Consider the following 22,246-nt stretch of genomic DNA (forward strand, 5'->3'; position numbering starts at 1 on the left):
GACAAAGGGAACACACGGCTTGACACCTGTTGTCCGCATTTCTGTTGAAATAGTTCCACACCGAAGAGCTGATTTTTTTGGTATTTTCACCAGGCATGTCAACGGCCATATTCCTCCCACGGACAACAGGTGTCTCCCCGGGTGCCTGACTTAAACAAACCACCTCACCATCAGAATCCTCCTGGTCAATTTCCTCCCCAGCGCCAGCAACACCCATATCCTCCTCATCCTGGTGTACTTCAACACTGACATCTTCAATCTGACTATCAGGAACTGGACTGCGGGTGCTCCTTCCAGCACTTGCAGGGAGCGTGCAAATGGTGGAAGGCGCATGCTCTTCACGTCCAGTGTTGGGAAGGTCAGGCATCGCAACCGACACAATTGGACTCTCCTTGTGGATTTGGGATTTCGAAGAACGCATAGTTCTTTGCGGTGCTACTGCTTTTGCCAGCTTGAGTCTTTTCATTTTTCTAGCGAGAGGCTGAGTGCCTCCATCCTCATGTGAAGCTGAGCCACTAGCCATGAACATAGGCCAGGGCCTCAGCCGTTCCTTGCCACTCCGTGTGGTAAATGGCATATTGGCAAGTTTACGCTTCTCCTCCGACAATTTTATTTTAGGTTTTGGAGTCCTTTTTTTACTGATATTTGGTGTTTTGGATTTGACATGCTCTGTACTATGACATTGGGCATCGGCCTTGGCAGACGACGTTGCTGGCATTTCATCGTCTCGGCCATGACTAGTGGCAGCAGCTTCAGCACGAGGTGGAAGTGGATCTTGATCTTTCCCTAATTTTGGAACCTCAACATTTTTGTTCTCCATATTTTAATAGGCACAACTAAAAGGCACCTCAGGTAAACAATGGAGATGGATGGATACTAGTATACAATTATGGACGGACTGCCGAGTGCCGACACAGAGGTAGCTACAGCCGTGAACTACCGTACTGTGTCTGCTGCTAATATAGACTGGTTGATAAAGAGATGTCGTAGTATGTATGTATGAAGAAGAAAGAAAAAAAAACCACGGTTAGGTGGTATACAATTATGGACGGACTGCCGAGTGCCGACACAGAGGTAGCCACAGCCGTGAACTACCGTACTGTACTGTGTCTGCTGCTAATATAGACTGGTTGATAAAGAGATGTCGTAGTATGTATGTATGAAGAAGAAAGAAAAAAAAACCACGGGTAGGTGGTATACAATTATGGACGGACTGCCGAGTGCCGACACAGAGGTAGCCACAGCCGTGAACTACCGTACTGTACTGTGTCTGCTGCTAATATAGACTGGTTGATAAAGAGATGTAGTAGTATGTATGTATAAAGAAGAAAGAAAAAAAAAACCACGGGTAGGTGGTATACAATTATGGACGGACTGCCGAGTGCCGACACAGAGGTAGCCACAGCCGTGAACTACCGTACTGTACTGTGTCTGCTGCTAATATAGACTGGTTGATAAAGAGATGTCGTAGTATGTATGTATGAAGAAGAAAGAAAAAAAAAACCACGGTTAGGTGGTATACAATTATGGACGGACTGCCGAGTGCCGACACAGAGGTAGCCACAGCCGTGAACTACCGTACTGTACTGTGTCTGCTGCTAATATAGACTGGTTGATAAAGAGATGTCGTAGTATGTATGTATAAAGAAGAAAGAAAAAAAAACCACGGTTAGGTGGTATACAATTATGGACGGACTGCCGAGTGCCGACACAGAGGTAGCCACAGCCGTGAACTACCGTACTGTACTGTGTCTGCTGCTAATATAGACTGGTTGATAAAGAGATGTCGTAGTATGTATGTATGAAGAAGAAAGAAAAAAAAAACCACGGTTAGGTGGTATACAATTATGGACGGACTGCCGAGTGCCGACACAGAGGTAGCCACAGCCGTGAACTACCGTACTGTACTGTGTCTGCTGCTAATATAGACTGGTTGATAAAGAGATGTCGTAGTATGTATGTATAAAGAAGAAAGAAAAAAAACCACGGTTAGGTGGTATACAATTATGGACGGACTGCCGAGTGCCGACACAGAGGTAGCCACAGCCGTGAACTACCGTACTGTACTGTGTCTGCTGCTAATATAGACTGGTTGATAAAGAGATGTATTAGTATGTATGTATAAAGAAGAAAGAAAAAAAAACCACGGGTAGGTGGTATACAATTATGGATGGACTGCCGAGTGCCGACACAGAGGTAGCTACAGCCGTGAACTACCGTACTGTGTCTGCTGCGACTGGATGATAAATAATGATATAAAATATATATATATATCACTACTGCAGCCGGACAGGTATATATATTATATAATGACGGACCTGCTGGACACTGTCTGTCAGCAGAATGAGTTTTTTATAGAATAAAAAAAAAAACACCACACAAGTGAAGTCACACGACGAGTGTTTAACTTTTTCAGGCAATCACAATATAGTATACTACTAACTATACTGGTGGTCAGTGTGGTCAGGTCACTGGTCAGTCACACTGGCAGTGGCACTCCTGCAGCAAAAGTGTGCACTGTTTAATTTTAATATAATATGTACTCCTGGCTCCTGCTATAACCTATAACTGGCACTGCAGTGCTCCCCAGTCTCCCCCACAATTATAAGCTGTGTGAGCTGAGCACAGTCAGATATATAATATATATACATAGATGATGCAGCACACTGGGCTGAGCAGTGCACACAGATATGGTATGTGACTGTCTTGTACTCCTGGCTCCTGCTATAACCTATAACTGGCACTGCAGTGCTCCCCAGTCTCCCCCACAATTATAAGCTGTGTGAGCTGAGCACAGTCAGATATATAATATATACATAGATGATGCAGGCATGCAGCACACTGGGCTGAGCAGTGCACACAGATATGGTATGTGACTGAGTCACTGTGTGTACCGTTTTTTTCAGGCAGAGAACGGATATATTAAATAAAACAACTGCACTGCTGGTGGTCACTGTGGTCAGTCACTAAACTCTGCACTCTCTTCTACAGTATCAGCCTCAGGTCAATCTCTCTCTCTCTCTCCTAATCTAAATGGAGAGGACGCCAGCCACGTCCTCTCCCTATCAATCTCAATGCACGTGTGAAAATGGCGGCGACGCGCGGCTCCTTATATAGAATCCGAGTCTCGCGAGAATCCGACAGCGTCATGATGACGTTCGGGCGCGCTCGGGTTAACCGAGCAAGGCGGGAAGATCCGAGTCGCTCGGACCCGTGAAAAAAAACATGAAGTTCGTGCGGGTTCGGATTCAGAGAAACCGAACCCGCTCCAACTTTTGGGAGGTAGAACTTCGGACCCCAGGCGTGCCGTAGACACCTGGAAAAAGGGTACATGGCCTTTGCGGAAGGGGCATAGCCTTGTGGGAAGGGGCGTGGTCTCACCTGGAGACATTGGGTTCACCCCTAGAGACTCTTTCTGCACTTTGAATTGTATTAGATTGCAAGCTCTTGCTACCATATCCCTGTCTCTATTGGTCTTGTGCTCCTGTTCTGCAAATAAAACATTTTGTTTTACTGGATTTCTTTGCTGCAATTTATAGATACATGCTAGCAATAATCTAACTGGAGTGTATGGATCTGGATGGATGCACAATGTGTTCTGTGTTACAGCACTGACGTCTGACAGACACTTACTGGTTAAAGACCCCCTAAATCAGTGTTGTATATCACGCTAAGGCCTACGTATGGCAGCAGCGCCCGGCGCTGAAAAGCCAAAATAAATTTCAGCAGTTCCACCTGGGGATATCACTAATCCTATGGTAATATGATTATTGTATTCTGGCAGTGATATGCAGATGTGTGCTGATGTGAACGATACAGAGTGGGTCATTAGCCCTGGCCTGCCTCCCGTCCTCGCTCAGATGATTTCCCCTTTAGTTGCTTTCTCCACGGTTACAGATTTATCGCAGTTTGCAGACATTTGGAGCCCAACAAAGCTTTTCATGGCAGGCTGTTTATGCTGATTACGTGGCATCTTGAGAATCCATTCCAAGGTAGTAACAGGCGATAATACCTCAGCACACGGAGGAGGAATTCAGATCTACGACAATACAAGAATGCTTTGTGGTAAGAAAGGACCAGACACGATTAATATTAAGGGTTCACAGGGTTTTTGACAGGGTTCCTATAATGTTCACACTTGTATCCCCCCCATAACAATCACTATAAAACATCCCCACATATATATGCTGTGCAACAGTACGACATACTAAAAGTAAACAACAAGAACCTAAAATAATCAGTAAAAGCTGGTGAGACTGTAAAACAAAATCTACTTTTCTGCTCTGCTTTGTTGAAAATGGAGTGCACTACTGCGCAGACTCCATGTGGCTGCTCCGCCAGGAAAGATTCATTTCCCTGTACCAAAATGGCTGCCAAGGCTATTACTGAGCATGTGTGAAGCCATCTTGAGACTGTGTGAGATGGCCACAGAGGTAAACAGTAGTCTTCCACTTAGCTTCCACTCCCACCGGCTGAAACGTACAGTATGTAGGATGTCTGAGATCATTCAGCCGCTGCCATACAATGGGGTCTATTTACTAAGCCTTGGACGAAGATAAAGTACCAGACAATCAGCTCCTAACTGCCATGTTACAGGCTTGGTTTGAAAAATAACAGTTAGGAGCTGATTGGCTGGTACTTTATCTCCGTCCACTTTATCTCCATCCAGCGCTTAGTAAATAGATCCCAATGTCTGTAATGTTCTCGGCCTGGGAGCAGACTCCTTGCCCTGCAGGATGGAGGTACATTTGGTACTAGAGATGAGCGGGTTCGGTTCTCTGAGAACCGAACCCTAATGAACATTACGTCCCGAGCCCGGATCCAAGTCCGGCTCAGGACTTCCTGCCAGACTCGGAAACCAGAATGAGGCAAAACGTCATCATCCCGCTACGGATTCTCATGGGTTTTGGATTCCATATAAGGAGCCGCGAGTTGCCGCCATTTTCACTCCAGTCCTGGAGAGTGTAGTGAGAGGACGTGTCTCTCTCCTAAATGTCTGTTTGTGTGGGAAAGTGGTGTGGCAACCTGCTCTGTCTTATGTGTGTCATTCCAGTGCTGTCTTGTGCTGCCAGTGGTGGTGTCTTGTGCTGCAACAGTCCAGTCACAGTGGTGGTGTCCTCTGCTGCCATATATCCAGTGCTGCTATATAAGTCCAGTCCAGTGGTGCTGTGTTGTGCTGCCAGTGGTGGTGTCTTATGCTACATCAGTCCAGTGGTGGTGTCTTGTGCTGCATCAGTCCAGTCACAGTGGTGGTGTCCTCTGCTGCCATATATCCAGTGCTGCTGTATATGTCCAGTCCATTGTAGCGGTGCTGTGTTGTCCTGCATCAGTCCAGTGGTGTTGTCCCTGTGCTGCTGTATAAGTCCTGTGGTTTTGCCGTGTAAGTCCAGTGATACTGCCATATATGTCTAGTGGTTCTGCCATATATTAATCCAGTCCAGTGGTACTGTCGTATAAGTCCAGTGATACTGCCGTATATGTCCAGTGATACTGCTGTATATGTCCAGTGGTACTGCCGTATAAATCAAGTGATACTGCTGTATATGTCCAGTGGTACTGCTGTATAAATCCAGTCCAGTGGTACTGCTGTATAAGTCCAGTGATACTGCCGTATAAATCCAGTGGTTCTGCCGTATAAATCCAGTCCAGTGGTATTGCCGTAGAAAATCCAGTTTTACTGCCATATATGTCCAGTGGTACTGCAGTATAAATCCAGTGATACTGCCGTATATGTCCAGTGGTACTGCCGTATAAATCCAGTGGTACTGCCGTATAAATCCAGCCCAGTGGTACTGCTGTATATGTCCAGTGATACTGCCGTATATGTCCAGTGGTACTGCTGTATAAATCCAGTCCAGTGGTACTACCGTATAAATCCAGTGATACTGCCGTATATGTCCAGTGGTACTGCCGTATATATGTCCAGTGGTACTGTTGTATAAATCCAGTGGTACTGCCATATAAATCTAGTGGTACTGCCGTATAAATCCAGCCCAGTGGTACTGCTGTATAAGTCCAGTGATACTGCCGTATATGTCCAGTGGTACTGCCGTATAAATCCAGTGATACTGCTGTATAAATCCAGTCCTGTGGTACTGCCATATATGTCCAGTGATACTGCCGTATATGTCCAGTGGTACAACCGTATAAATCCAGCCCAGTGGTACTGCCGTATAAGTTCAGTGATACTGCCGTATATGTCCAGTGGTACTGCCGTATAAATCCAGTGGTACTGCCGTATGAATCCAGTCCGGTGGTACTGCCATATAAATCCAGTGATACTGCCGCATATGTCCAGTGGTACTGCCGTATAAATCCAGTGATACTGCCGTATATGTCCAGTGGTACTGCTGTATAAATCCAGTGGTACTGCCGTATAAATCCAGTCCAGTGGTACTGCCGTATAAATCCAGTGATACTGCCGTATATGTCCAGTGGTACTGCCGTATAAATCCAGTGGTACTGCCATATAAATCCAGTGGTACTGCCATATAAATCTAGTCCAGTGGTAATGCCGTATAAGACCAGTGATATTGCCGTATATGTCCAGTGGTACTGCCGTATAAATGCAGTGGTACAGCCATATAAATCCAGTCCAGTGGTACTGCCATATAAGTCCAGTGATACTGCCGTATATTTCCAGTGGTACTGCCTTATAAGTCCAGTCCAGTGGTGCTGCCATATAAGTTCAGTGATGCTGTCCTGTGCTGTATATTATTTACTCCAAACAAAGGGGATATTAATATTTAATCCAAATAATTTTTACAGGGTTTGCCCTGTGTGGTGTAGAGGTACGCTCTCCTATGCTGCATTTTGTTATATAACTCCAGAAAAACATAGTGGAGGCCACAGCCACAAGTAAGTAAGTAGATAACATATTTAGTCTCACTATTCATAAGGATTTTAACTTATAGTTCTCATTAATACCTGGTAGCATTAATGAGAGTGTCTTTTTCGGCATATGTGTACATGTTATACACTGAGATTTCCCACATTTGAAACACCCCAAGGGTTTTGTGGGTAACCATTCACACCCCACTGATGTTTCTTTTCTCCTCTCATTTGGGTCCAGATGGCTAGGTGCCAATATGGATTTCAGAGATCTGTTTTTTTATTTTATATAAACAACAAGAGGTTTGGGAGGTAATATTTTGTTCAGGATCCGGTCCTGTTTCAGGACTCTATAGTTTTTAGAGATAATAGATCTCACTTCCTGAGCCGAACTATTATACTTGCAAACAAAAGGACCGGATCTTGAACAAAATATTATGGAACACCGCAGGAATATTATCAAAAGGTATGATAAACACACCATATCTAGACACTTTAATCAGGCCCATTTAGAGGATCCGAGGAGCCTTTCAGTAGTATGTGTTGAACATATCGCACCTACACCTAGAGGTGGAGATAGGGTCAGTAAGCTCTGCTGTAGAGAAATCTATTGGATGCTGAAATTCAACTCTTTACACCCAGATGGGTTGAATGAAAGCATCGAGTTAATCACCGTACCCTAAGAGGCGTCTTATGTCTTTGAGATCTGATGCCTATCATCCAAGCCCTCTTTGGAATCTGGGAAGGACACACTCTCAGATCTGAAAACATCCATCTCTAAACCAAACCTAGCTATCGGACTCCCTCTACTTTTAGTACTTACCTATAAATGTGGATTATGAATATAAAGATTAGTTTAAGACCTATTACGTATTAAACGCTGGGGAAAATCCCTGTATGAATATCTTTATATATTAAATATGTTGCTATGTAAGTAATGAATATTATGAATATATTGACTGTATATCTCTCCCCTCTTTTTTCTCTTTGGTATATATATATATATATATATATATATATAAAAAAACAAAATACTCTCCCTCTGTGCTAATTGATTAATACAATTAATCCTGTGCAATCAGGTACTGAGCTTCTATCACAGATCCACAGAAGGTTTCCCACTTAAGTGGTTTCTTCCTCTGTACCTGAGTATCCGAATTTTATACTATTAGCCTCACTACAAGGCCAGATCGTTTGTTCATCAGAAAACCCAAGTGATATACGGGTTTTTCTTTCAAGCATATAGAAACGATTTGCCAAGACGTGTTAATTTGATATACAACTGCATGTACCAGTCAGTTGAGATGTACCCCTGATGAAGTATTGATATAAAGACGAAACGCGTTGAAAAAAAATATGTATTGTGATGTTATCTCCGAATCAACACTAAGGAGAAGGAGGAGACTATTGTGAATCACCTACAATTGTTTTCAACGCTAAAAATCATATTGCTACGATTGTGGAACAATACATCTCCTCTGTAATGTCATTGATATTATTTTGTTTTAACACATTTTTATGATGGAACATGTTATCAATTTGTATTTAGGTGCTTAAGCCTTTTATAAATTCTTTGGTATTAAATTGGGTGTTAATAAGACACTTTGGCGACAGTTCTTCTATTGATATATATATATATATATATATGAATGTTTTGTCCTTCTTGGGGACTCCTATGTCCCCTTATATCTGCCCCTCATGTCTGGATATGCGGGGTTGTTTCCCGACATATATATATATGTGTGTGTGTGTGTGTGTGTAAATAGTGATATATGTACTTTCTATATATGATTATGACTATGGACACCATTGTAATTTGAATGAGGAGATTCAAAATACAATTAAATAAAAATAAATATATTCCCTCATATAAATATTAACATGCTCCGGGTTTCTATGATAATAACAAAAATGGTCTATGAATGTTCATAACACACTATTTGGAATCGGATCCGCCGCTCCCCATGTCACATGGCTTAACTATGTTGTGTAAAGATTACGTGGAGAGATGAGAGCGGCTACCCTTCACACTGGGTATCCCTAGCGCTGCGTTCCACGTCCAATGGAGCGCTGCGCTACTTCCGGGATACCGAGGAGTCATGGGAACCCACGGGGATTGGCCTGTACGTATCACGTGATCGGAACAGGGATACACGGACTCTGTGGGTTCATATACTGATTGGTCAGTAATATGTATCACGTGATCGGAGATGGTCACGTGATTGAATTAAGAATCCCTAGCTTTAAGGTTTTTAACCATTTCTAAGCTTCGTTTTTTATAATAAAGGTATCACTAATGTAGACCTATTAAAGAGATTGCCTACTGTTGTTATTAGATACTATTTTGTGGGACGTATTTTAGGTTGTTTCAACCAGAACAACAGATGTTCTAAATTGTCTCCTAATTACAAGGGTATATAAACACATTAGGGTGACACTGGATTTATGCTTCTGAGGAAACTGGCAGTTATTGGACCAGTGAAACGCGTTGAGCCTCATCTTTTATGACCACAAGCGTTGAACCCTCCTACCCACACTCCTGGCATCAATTTGGACTCATTTGCATCCACTGGACAATACCAACACAGACATCTGTGGATCCGGATCAACCCCAGTTTGCAACTTGGATCTCCGTTTTAATTGAGATACCTAGGGGACTACCTCTGAAAGATCTGGTAATATTCCATACTCAAATGAACTTGTGAGCTTTTGTGGAACTGAGTCCTAGCCAGATACTGTGGTTTAAATAACTACTGAGGGGAAAACAAGTGGTATATTTGCATATGATATGAAATGTTTTATGGTACATCCTTTTTTTTATCGATTGAGGGGTATAAGACCTCATTTTATGAATGTGTTATAAATTGTATCTCTATTTTACTGTGATAATGGTGCAATTGTCCCTTTATTATTTCGACTAACAGCCGGCACCAGTATTCTTTCCTTTATTGTAGTTACATATCTAGGGGTTTAGATCACACCTTTACAGGCTGACGTTTACAGCGCACTCTCTATTCTATATTTCTGCATCCTGGATGAAAACCTGCTCCAGAGCGCTCTTGACCTCAGACTGGGGCGACATTTCATCTTTCAGCAGGACAACGACCCTAAGCACACAGCCAAGATATCAAAGGAGTGGCTTCAGGACAACTCTGTGAATGTCCTTGAGTGGCCCAGCTAGAGCCCAGACTTGAATCCGATTGAACGTCTCTGGAGAGATCTGAAAATGGCTGTGCAGCAACGCTTCCAATCCAACCTGGTGGAGCTTGAGAGGTGCTGCAAAGAGGAATGGGTGAAACTGCCCAGAGATAGGTGTGCCAAGCTTGTGGCATCATATTCAAAAAGACTTGAGGCTGTAATTGCTGCCAAAGGTGCATCAACAAAGTATTGAGCAAAGGCTGTGAATACTTATGTACATGTGATTTCTTAGTTTTTTATTTTTAATAAATTTGCAAAAATCTCCCCAAAACTTTTTTTCACGTTGTCATTATGGGGTATTGTGTGTAGAATTTTGAGGGAGAAAAATTTATTTATTCCATTTTGGAATAAGGATGTGACATAACAAAATGTGGTGAAAGTGAAGCGCTGTGAATACTTTCTGGATGCACTGTATGCCCTTTGGCAATCTACTGTGTTGCTCTTATTAATTCTACATGTAGAAATAAATATTTGTACATATTCCTATTTATTACATTGCATTTATGACAGGTGTAGCAGGTCGCAATTGGTGGTGTTAAAGGGGGGCTTTCGTTGCAGTTGTGACTGAATTAGAGATGTGCATTAGAGATTCGGTTCCGCGGTCGTGTTTTGGATTCGGATGCCACCCTTTCGGATTTTTGTCGGATTCGCATGCGTTTTGGATTCGGGTGTTTTTTAACCCCCCCCCCTCCCCCCCGAAAAAACAGCTTAAATCATAGAATTTGGGGGTAATTTTGATCCTATAGTATTATTAACCTCAATAACCATAATTTCCACTCATTTCCAGTCTATTCTGAATACCTCACACCTCACAATATTATTTTTAGTCCTAAAATTTGCACCGAGGTCGCTAGATGACTAAGCTAAGTGACCCAAGTGGGCGGCACAAACACCTGGCCCATCTAGGAGTGGCACTGCAGTGTCAGACAGGATGGCAGTTAAAAAAATAGTCCCCAAACAGCACATGATGCAAAGATAAATAAAAAAAGAGGTGCAAGATGGAATTGTCCTTGGGCCCTCCCACCCACCCTTATGTTGTATAAACAGGACATGCACACTTTAACAAACCAATCATTTCAGCGACAGGGTCTGCTACACGACTGTGGCTGAAATCACTGGTTGGTTTGGGCCCCCACCAAAAAAGAAGCAATCAATCTCTCCTTGCACAAACTGACTCTACAGAGGCAAGATGTCCACCTCATCCTCATCCTCCGATTCCTCACCCCTTTCACTGTGTACATCCTCCTCCTCACAGAGTATTAATTCGTCCCCACCGGAATCCACCATCTCAGATCCCTGTGTACTTTCTGGAGGCAATTGCTGGTGAATGTCTCCACGGAGGAATTGATTATAATTCATTTTAATGAACATCATCTTCTCCACATTTTCTGGAAGTAACCTCGTACGCCGATCGCTGACAAGGTGACCGACTGCACTAAACATTCTTTCGGAGTACACTCTGGAGGGCGGGCAACTTAGGTAAAATAAAGCCAGTTTGTGCAAGGGCCTCCAAATTGCCTCTTTTTCCTGCCAGTATACGTACGGACTGTCTGACATGCCTACGGATGCTGTCACTCATATAATCCTCCACCATTCTTTCAATGGTGACAGAATCATATGCAGTGACAGTAGACATGTCAGTAATCGTTGGCAGGTCCTTCAGTCCAGACCAGATGTCAGCACTTGCTCCTGACTGCCCTGCATCACCGCCAGCGGTTGGTTTGGACATTTTATCCTTTTCCTGGCAGCTCCAGTGGCGGTAGAAAATGAAGGACGAGCTGTTGGTGGGTCACGTTCTGCTTGACTTGACAATTGTCTTAACAGCAGGTCTTTGAACATCTGCAGACTTGTGTCTGCTGGAAAGAGAGATACAACGTAAGCTTTAAACCTAGGATCGAGCACGGTGGCCAAAATGTAGTGCTCTGATTTCAACAGATTGACCACCCGTGAATCCTGGTTAAGCGAATGAAGGGCTCCATCCACAAGTCCCACATGCCTAGTGGAATCGCTCTGTTTTAGCTCCTCCTTCAATCTCTCCAGCTTCTTTTGCAAAAGCCTGATGAGGGGAATGACCTGACTCAGGCTGGCAGTGTCTGAACTGACTTCACGTGTGGCAAGTTCAAAGGGTTGCAGAACCTTGCACAACGTTGAAATCATTCTCCACTGCGCTTGAGTCAGGTGCATTCCCCCTCCTTTGCCTATATCGTAGGCAGATGTATAGGCTTGAATGGCCTTTTGCTGCTCCTCCATCCTCTGAAGCATATAGAGGGTTGAATTCCACCTTGTTACCACCTCTTGCTTCAGCTGATGGCAGGGCATGTTCAGGAGTGTTTGCTGGCGCTCCAGTCTTCGGCACGCGGTGGCTGAATGCCGAAAGTGGCCCTCAATTTTTCGGGCCACTGACAGCATCTCCTGCATGCTCCTGTCATTTTTAAAAAAATTCTGCACCACCAAATTAATTGTATGTGCAAAACATGGGGCGTGCTGGAATTTGCCCACATGTAATGCACGCACAATATTGGTGGCGTTGTCCGATATCACAAATCCCCAGGAGAGTCCAATTGGGGTAAGCCAATCTGCGATGTTGTTCCTCAGTTTCCGTAAGAGGTTGTCAGCTGTGTGCCTCTTATGGAAAGCAGTGATACAAAGTGTAGCCTGCCTAGGAACGAGTTGGCGTTTGCGAGATGCTGCTACTGGTGCCGCCGCTGTTGTTGCTGCGGGAGGCAATACATCTACCCAACGGGCTGTCACAGTCATATAGTCCTGAGTCTGCCCTGCTCCACTTGTCCACATGTCCGTGGTTAAGTGGACAGTGGGTACAACTGCATTTTTTAGGACACTGATGACTCTTTTTCTGACGTCTGTGTACATTCTCGGTATTGCCTGCCTAGAGAAATGGAACCTAGATGGTATTTGGTACCGGGGACACAGTACCTCAAGCAATTCTCTAATTCCCTGTGAATTAACGGTGGATACTGGGCACACGTTTAACACCACCGCAGCTGCCAAGGCCTGAGTTATCCGCTTTGCATCAGGATGACTGCTGTGCTATTTCATCTTCCTCGCAAAGGACTGTTGGACAGTTAATTGCTTACTGGAAGTAGTACAAGTGATCTTCCGACTTCCCCTCTGGGATGACGATCGACTCCCAGCAGCAACAACAGCAGCGCCAGCAGCAGTAGGCGTTCCACTCATGGATCCATCAGAGGAATCCCAGGCAGGAGAGTACTCATCAGACTTGACAGTGACATGGCCTGCAGGACTATTGGCGTTCCTGTCTAAGGAGGAAATTGACACTGAGGGAGTTGGTGGTGTGGTTTGCGGGAGCTTGGGTACAAGAGGAAGAGGGGATTTAGTTGTCAGTGGACTGCTTCCGCTGTCACCCAAAGTTTTTGAACTTGTCAATGACTTCTGATGAATGCGCTGCAGGTGACGTATAAGGGAGGATGTTCCTAGGTGGTTAACGTCCTTACCCCTACTTATTACAGCTTGACAAAGGCAACACACGGCTTGACACCTGTTGTCCGCATTTCTGTTGAAATAATTCCACACCGAAGAGGTAATTTTTTTTGTAATTTGACCAGGCATGTCAATGGCCATATTCGTCCCACGGACAACAGGTGTCTCCCCGGGTGCCTGACTTAAACAAACCACCTCACCATCAGAATCCTCCTTGTCAATTTCCTCCCCAGCGCCAGCAACACCCATATCCTCATCCTGGTGTACTTCAACAGTGACATCTTCAATTTGACTATCAGGAACTGGACTGTGGGTGCTCCTTCCAGCACTTGCAGGGGGCGTGCAAATGGTGGAAGGCGCATGCTCTTCCCGTCCAGTGTTGGGAAGGTCAGGCATCGCAACCGACACAATTGGACTCTCCTTGGGGATTTGTGATTTAGAAGAACGCACAGTTCTTTGCTGTGCTTTTGCCAGCTTAACTCTTTTCATTTTTCTAGCGAGAGGATGAGTGCTTCCATCCTCATGTGAAGCTGAACCACTAGTCATGAGGAACATAGGAGAGGGCCTTAGCCGTTCCTTGCCACTCTGTGTCGTAAATGGCATATTGGCAAGTTTACGCTTCTCCTCAGACGATTTAAATTTAGATTTTTGGGTCATTTTACTGAACTTTTGCTTTTTGGATTTTACATGCTCTCTACTATGACATTGGGCATCGGCCTTGGCAGACGACGTTGATGGCATTTCATCATATCTGCCATGACAAGTGGCAGCAGCTTCAGCACTAGGTGGAAGTGGATCTTGATCTTTCCCTATTTTACCCTCCAAATTTTTGTTCTCCATTTTTTAATGTGTGGAATTATATGCCAGTAATATAACTGGAATTAGACGACAGTAATGTCTGGAATTAGATACCACTAGATAGATACCAGATACCACTGTGACTGGAATGATGACCTATGCACAGTGACAGGACACTACCACAGCACCCTATAGCAGCAAGATGCAGCACAAAACACTGTACTAGTATTAGTAATGTAGTATTACTAAGCACCACAAGACAATGAACAGTGATACTGAGCACTGATGATACTGAGCACTGATGATACTACGGAGAACTGACACTGAGCAGCACGATTAGCACAAGACACTGTACTAGTATTACTAATGTAGTATTACTGAGCACCACAAGACAATGAGCAGTAATACTGAGCACTGATGATACTGAGCACTGATGATACTGAGCACTGATGATACTGAGCACTGATGATACTACGGAGAACTGACTCTGAGCAGCACGATGCAGCACAAGACACTGTACTAGTATTACTAATGTAGTATTACTGAGTACCACAAGACAATGAGCAGTGATACTGAGCACTGATGATACTGAGCACTGCTGATACTGAGCACTGCTGATACTGAGCACCGATGATACTGAGCACCGATGATACTGAGCACTGATGATACTGAGCACTGATGATACTACGGAGAACTGACACTGAGCAGCACGATGCAGCACAAGACACTGTACTAGTATTACTGAGCAGCACAAGACAATGAGCAGTGATACTTAGCACTGATGATACTGAGCACTGCTGATACTACGGAGAACTGACTCTGAGCAGCACAAGACACTGTACTAGTATTAGTATTAGTGAGCAGCACAAAAGCACTCTGGAATTGTGACCCCCCAGATACCACTGTGACTGGAATGATGGTGACCGATGCACAGTCACAGGACACTACTACCACAGCACCCTACAGCAGCAAGATGCAGCACAAGAGAGACACTGTATTAGTATTACTGAGCAGCAATAAGCACTGATACTGAGCACTGATACTGAGATTTGCCACTGAGAGAATGTAGCCACGTCCTCTCTGTACCCTCTACACTGCACAAGTGAAAATGGCGGCGACGCGCGGCTCTTTATATGGAATCCGAATCTCGCGATAATTCGACAGCGGGATGATGACGTTTTGCCTTGTTCGGGTTTTCCGAGTCAGGCGGGAACAACCGAGCTTGGCTCGGACCCGTGTTTGACACGTGAAGTTCGGTAGGGTTCGGTTCTCAGAGAACCGAACCCGCTCATCTCTAGACTGAATGCACACTGATTGCAAGTACGACGCTGCAAAGACCTCCAGCCAAACCCACAATCACATCTGCGTATACTACGTCCCAATGGCAAATATAGGGCCTCATTCCGCATCAATTTAGCAAAATTGCAAATCGGACGATTACTGGACGACTGCGCATGTGCTGCATCCACATTGTGCGTGCGTGAAGGGCGTAACGCGATCACAGGCCCAGCAAAGTGTTTGTCGCATAGCAATTGACGGGGAGTGATCATTTGTGGGAGGTTACACGGCGTTTGTGGAGAATGGTTGGGAAATGCAGGCGGGTCACGGACACTTTTGGGGCGTGCATATGACGTCAGTTGCAGTGAATTGTGACCACAACCATGGTGCCAGCGCAACTGCAATCTCATTATTCTGACTAGCCTTGGGTCAACCGCATCTGCCGATGGTACTTGATTTCTGCACATGCATCACAATTATGTGTCTGCATACGCAAATTTGGGAATGCACTAGTGGGCGTCTTTTACCTTTCACTGGAACTTTAGCTGCTGCCATCCGTACTTCCACAGTCTGCGTAGCTCTCGAGCCTGTGCTATTGAAGTGATTGTATTCTCTGCAATCTGTTTCCCATATATTGTGGATGCAACGCCCACAACACGGCCACTGCACGCCCCACATTGCAGAAATTGCGGCCCGTCCCACTGGCACGTCTTCACCACTTCTTTAGATCATTGCTAAATGCGAACGCTACTGAGCTCGCAGATACCTAGTTAGGAACATGGAAACCAGACTTGCCGCGTGCGCACTGTCTGCTGTTTGGTTGTGTACTAGAGACAGGGCCGGACTGCCCATCTGGCACTTTTGGCAAATGCCAGAGGGACCGATCGGCCATTCCTGTCACACAGAGAGCTGAGAAGACCGTGCACAGCACAACCTCCGGCTCTCTGGTCTGGCCACTCTCCCTCCCGTCTCTATGGTCGACAGTAAGTAGATCGACATGGTTTCTAGGTCGATAGGGACTCTAGGTCGACCAATTGGTCTTACTGTCGACCAATAGTGAGCGACCTAGACATTGTTGACCTACGTGTGGTCAACCTAGAGACAGGAAACCGTTTAATTAATACAAAAATTAGTTGTGTATATTGGTCAAAAACATCCATATTTCTTTACGTGGCGATGGTACACGCCTTGCGTAAAATCCCGGGATCCCGCCGAGAACCGGACCCGCTCATCTCTACACATGTGCAGTGCGCCGATAATCGCTGACTGCGCAATAATTTGCATTTGCAACTGATGCTGAATGAGGGTCTATATCGTGGACACGTGTCCAAAAACAATACACGCTCCCAACTACAACACCTGATAATTAAACAGTTATAATACTGAGTACTTTTAATGCAGATTACAGGATGCGATAACAACGCTATAAACATCAGTCGTAGGTTCTGCTAATGTTGGACCAGCGATGGCGCCCATAGCACCTAATGCCCTAAATGCCTCTTATCATACGCTGGACACATGAAAGCAGCCCAGATACTGTTTCAGCGCAGTCGTATTTTATTCTCTGGAGCGTAAAAACGCTGTAAAATCCATTTGTTATTGACAAAGCACAATACAATACAACTAAGTATAGACAGAGACTCCGTCCTCTGGGCGCTCGTCGTGTTGGGTGATCATTTAGTACATTCATGTAGGACAGGTGTCTTACGATGCAGCACTTATTACGGAACGCTCTCTGTCTCTATGTTCCGTCTCCTATTTATTGCTTTATTGATTACTGGTGAGCGTCCTGACAATAGAAGTCATCTTCCAGGCGCACGTTTGTGAAAGTCACAGAAAGAAAATGTTGTTTCAGCATTTTCTATTTTTTATATATATATCCGCGTTCTGACCATCATGGTGAAAAATGAATCAGTCAACAGCTTTTCGCCCCTTATCATTCAAGCAAAGTTGTATTTTGGCACTTGCGCTTCGCACACGTTGCTTCTGTTCCTGAAAACAAAGGAAAATATTTGATTTACGGCCTCTCTCGTAGCACTCAAGCAAATTACACAGAGCGGGCAGCTGACACACATTGGCACTCTCTGTGACAATACAGCCATTTAGCCGAGCCAAACAAAGGAGAGACGAACGGCTTTTTTCCTGCCGCTAATGATACACAACGTGAATACCAGCGGCAATATTACATCACGTGTGCTGAGGTCACCGGCCACTGGGGCTAATTCAGACCTGATCACTCGCTAGCGTTTTTTGCAGCGCTGCGATCAGATCAGAACTGCGCATGCGTATGGACCGCAATGCGCATGCGTGTCGTACGGGTACAAAGCGGATCGTTGCTGTGCGATGGGTTTTATGAAGAATCCATTCACACAGCCGATCACAGGAGATTGACAGGAAGAAGGCGAATGTGGGTGGCAACTGACCGTTTTCTGGGAGTGGTAGGAAAAAACGCAGGCGTGTCCAAGCGTTTGCAGGGCGGGTGTCTGACGTCAATTCTGGGCCCGGACAGGCTGAAGTGATCGCAGCAGCTGAGTAAGTTCTGGGCTACTCAGAAACTGCACAAATATTTTTTGTACCACCCGGCTGCACATACGATCGCACACTTGCAAAGCAAAAATGCTCTCCTCTATAGGCGGCGACTATCTGCTCACGGCAGTGCAAAAAAACCCTAGTGATCGATCAGGTCTGAATTAGCCCCACTGTGCGAAACGGCTACGTCTTCCGATAGAGCATCCTGGGTAATGCATTCCGAGACGCAGTACATGCCATGTTTTCTATCGCCTGCTCTTACTGGGCTGTTCCTCTATTATATCTCACCTAGGGACTATTCGTGATCAAGCCCCAAAGGTCCTGTTAATTAGGTATCCATCTTGCTGCAAATTGCGGTCACATATACCGAAGTACTGGAGCAAATCAGAACTACTCAGCTGCAGGACAGAATACTCACAGAGAGGGCCGGAGGAGGCAGAGAAATCCGAATGGGATCTGAAGATGGTGTAAGTTCCTGCAACCAAACCCTGAAAACTTTCAGCCATTGTAGCTTGATGAATATGAGCGGCCACCGTCTCACCCATACACTGGTCTCTGACCCCTTTCCGATGCTCTGTCCCGCACCACCCACCCGCTCCTTCACCTAAATGCCAACCTGCGCACTCCTTCCTGTCCAATACTTACTACCTTTACTGGCCGCTCAGCAGGGCCTCTCCTCCTCTACTCTGGCACTGGGGCTGGCCCGTCACCCTAGCAGTCGGAGCCATTGGGGTCAATAAAAAGTGCAATGTAAAATCTTTTATTTGCGGAAACCACCAGGGGTAATAATTACTCTAATACTGTAGTACTCTGAACCTTAGCCAGTGCTATAGGAAAACTATTGGGCCTTACTTTAATTAAACTATGCAATCTCAATAATGCAGTATACAAATACTTCTATAATAATGAAATAATCTGGATACTCTACTCTTCACAGAACTTCAGTCATGTACTGACACGTGACTGAAGGCCCTACAGAAACACACACTATGGCCTTTATACATTTAAGATATAGGTGTAATCACATAAAAGACCTGGTATTGCAGCAAAGTACATTCATAAAATGCTATACATAACATTCACTATAAATAATGCAATATAAGGCAAACAAAATTCACAATAAATCGGCAATTACTGTCCCGTAAGGATATCTAACCTTTGTAGATTAAGTTCTAGTATAGAACAGGTTAATTTAAGAATTATACATTGGCCAGCTCTTGCATTGGTGCACATAGAAAATAGATAAACGTGGGGGGAGGAGGTAAGTGTTATTTAGGTGGCTCAGTATAGACGGAGTGTCTCTATAAATAGATGCAATGGGCAGTCCCGTAAATCTGGTATGGCATAAGCTGGATACTGTTCCAGAAAACGGAGTGTCAGTACTGCTGACACTTACGGGAACACAGTCTTGCAGAAATAATGTACGAGGATACTGTACTTTTGTTAGCACATACAGGCAGCAACAGACTGAAGTGTATTTTATACACACTGTGAAGTAGCGCAGGGGTCTGTACTTGCTGCACAGCTTGTAAACTCAGTGATTTTCTCCCAACCCGACCTCTTCGCTCTTCACAAGACCTGCGTCTCTCATCCACACGCATTACTCGCTCCCACTCACGATTGCAGGTCTTTCATCGGGCTGCACCCACTCTGTGGAATGCTCTACCACGCACAATAAGACTCTCCTCTAGTCTCCAAACCTTCAAGCAATCCCTGAAAACTCACCTCTTCAGGCAACTTATCACATTCTAGAACCGCCCACATAACTTTCATAAACCTTCCTATCAAATTGCATCCACTCTGTACAGTCCACACATATCCTCACATGTCTTCTCACTCTTCACTTCCCTTCTTCTCAAACCTTGGTTCATCATTGCTGTATGACCATATCATACAGCCCACTAAGAACCTTTGCAATCTGGCGAACAACTATGCAATAGATAGCACCTATCCTTGTGTATCCATGCCTATTTCCCTATAGATTGTAAGCTTGCGAGCAGGGCCCTCCTACCTCTATGACTGTTTGTTATCACCCAGTTTTGTTATATCATTGTTATTTCCAATTGTAAAGCACAACGGAATTTGCTGCGCTATATAAGAAACTGTTAATAAATAAATAAATACATTTTTGGGAACAGCTTTACTGCAGACAGTGAGGGCTGGTTGAATATCTATGTACTACAATACACAGTTTCATGGATGCAGAATGTACAGGGGTGTAGGTGAGGGGTTAAGTTGTGTCCATTGACTGTTAGATCAGTGTACACACGTGTGGGGTAGCAGCTCAAGTTGGATACCCATGAGGGTTGGATACACAGACCGGTTCCATGTCACTCTGGTAGCTGTTCAGTGTGACTCTGCGCTCCTGGGTCCCAGCACCTGCTGTAGCCTCCCTGCAGGCACTCCTTCGTGTTTCTCTGCACCTGCGGATCCTCAGCGAACTATACAATTTCAGCTGTGTCCGGCTCAGTCTGCGGTATTGGCCCCAGCTCTCTCTCCTTGTCAGCGGTGGCTCCAGTTTTCATACAGCAGCATCTGACACTACATGTGGCCTCCCACAGCAGCAGCACTCCTGCTTCAAACTATTGAAAATGTCACTGCCAAAATGGCTGCTGACTTAGAGGAGACAGTTATTAAAGATACTAGAGTATCATAACTGTCTCATCTGAGGCAGTGGACATTTTGGGAGGGACATTTTCAATAGAGCGCTGCTTCCGGGTGGTAGCAGAGAGACGGGAATGGATGGTGGCAGACGGCAGCATACGCGACCCAGGCCCTCCCCTCTGTCAGAGAGGCCAGGCCCGGGCAGCTGTGCCCCCAGTACCCCCCTGATGGCGGCCTTGCCACTGGGTATTGCTGCCTCCCATGTACAGTATCTACGTGCATCACCAACCAGTGTCTGCAGGCAGGGCAGTCAAGAGCCGGACTGGGCCCAGGTACTTTTCAAGGGGCGTGGCCTAATCACAGGAGGTGTGGTCATGAATCCTTAGAAAAAAATACTGAAAAAATAGTATTTTAAGTACCTCCATGGCCACACTGCAGCCCAGTACACAGCAGCGTGTGGTGGGCTAAGGAGAAGGCTGAAGCTGCTGCTGCCAGGTAAGGGGGAGGAGGCCTGTGCCCCTACTGGACCCTCACTGGGCCCCTCCATCAGACCTGGGCCCGGGTAATTTGTACCCTCTCCCCCCCTCTCTCGGCGCCACTGTCTGCAGGGTCCTAGAGCCCGGCAGCGGCCACTGTTGCTGAGTATCACACTAGGCTTTTTTTGTTACTTATGAAGAGAAACCTTATCAAGCCTTACAGTTCCTACACTCAACCTCCAGCCTCAACCAACCCACGGGACCTGCTTCAAGTCTAAAAGATCCACCAGTTGTGTCTTGGAGAAGTGGACAGCTTCTATCTAGCATTTATCAAGTAAACTCTGTAAAACGATAGGTGGAACCTAATTGATTGCTGTCTTATTGTGTACTGATCTGTGACTTACCTGGCCACATATTAATATACTAACTTCATGGCTGAAGACAAAGACCTGTGTAGATGCAATAACAAACATAAAAAGGTACAAATGTCACACATGAAATAAAAACGTTAATGTCTCCTTATTCCTATGACTTATTTAAGATTTCTGAAAAGATAAAAGAATTCTGGCACATTTATACTATAATTTATACTTTATTAAAATATGCAATAATAAATCCATTTAATAAACAATAACAGTGAGAATAATGTGATAAACGCAACACACTTTGCAATTTATAATTCTGGACTAATTCTAATTAATTTATTTACAAAGAGCCACATTTTGCACAGCGCCAAATGCTGTGTCTATTTACATTAATAAATTGTCATTATATTGTTAATCTAAGCAGAAGTTTTGTATCACACTGTACAAAGGATTTATTCAGTTTTAAGATTCAAAAACAGCTGTGATCCAATCTGAATAATTCAGCAATTTTATTTTATTTCAATGTTTGCCAACAACAGATAAAAGTATCTCTAGTAGAAGATATACATATATAAATGTGGAACAAAATTGCAAGTAGACAAAATGTAAATATAAAAGTTTCCAGACACTTCAGACAGAACTTTACTGTCTCCCCCCCCCCCCCCCCCCCCCTCTCCACCACTTGTTACTTGGTTAATGTTCCAGCCA

The sequence above is a fragment of the Pseudophryne corroboree genome, chromosome 2 (assembly GCF_028390025.1).
Source record: "Pseudophryne corroboree isolate aPseCor3 chromosome 2, aPseCor3.hap2, whole genome shotgun sequence".
Lineage (NCBI taxonomy): Eukaryota > Metazoa > Chordata > Amphibia > Anura > Myobatrachidae > Pseudophryne > Pseudophryne corroboree.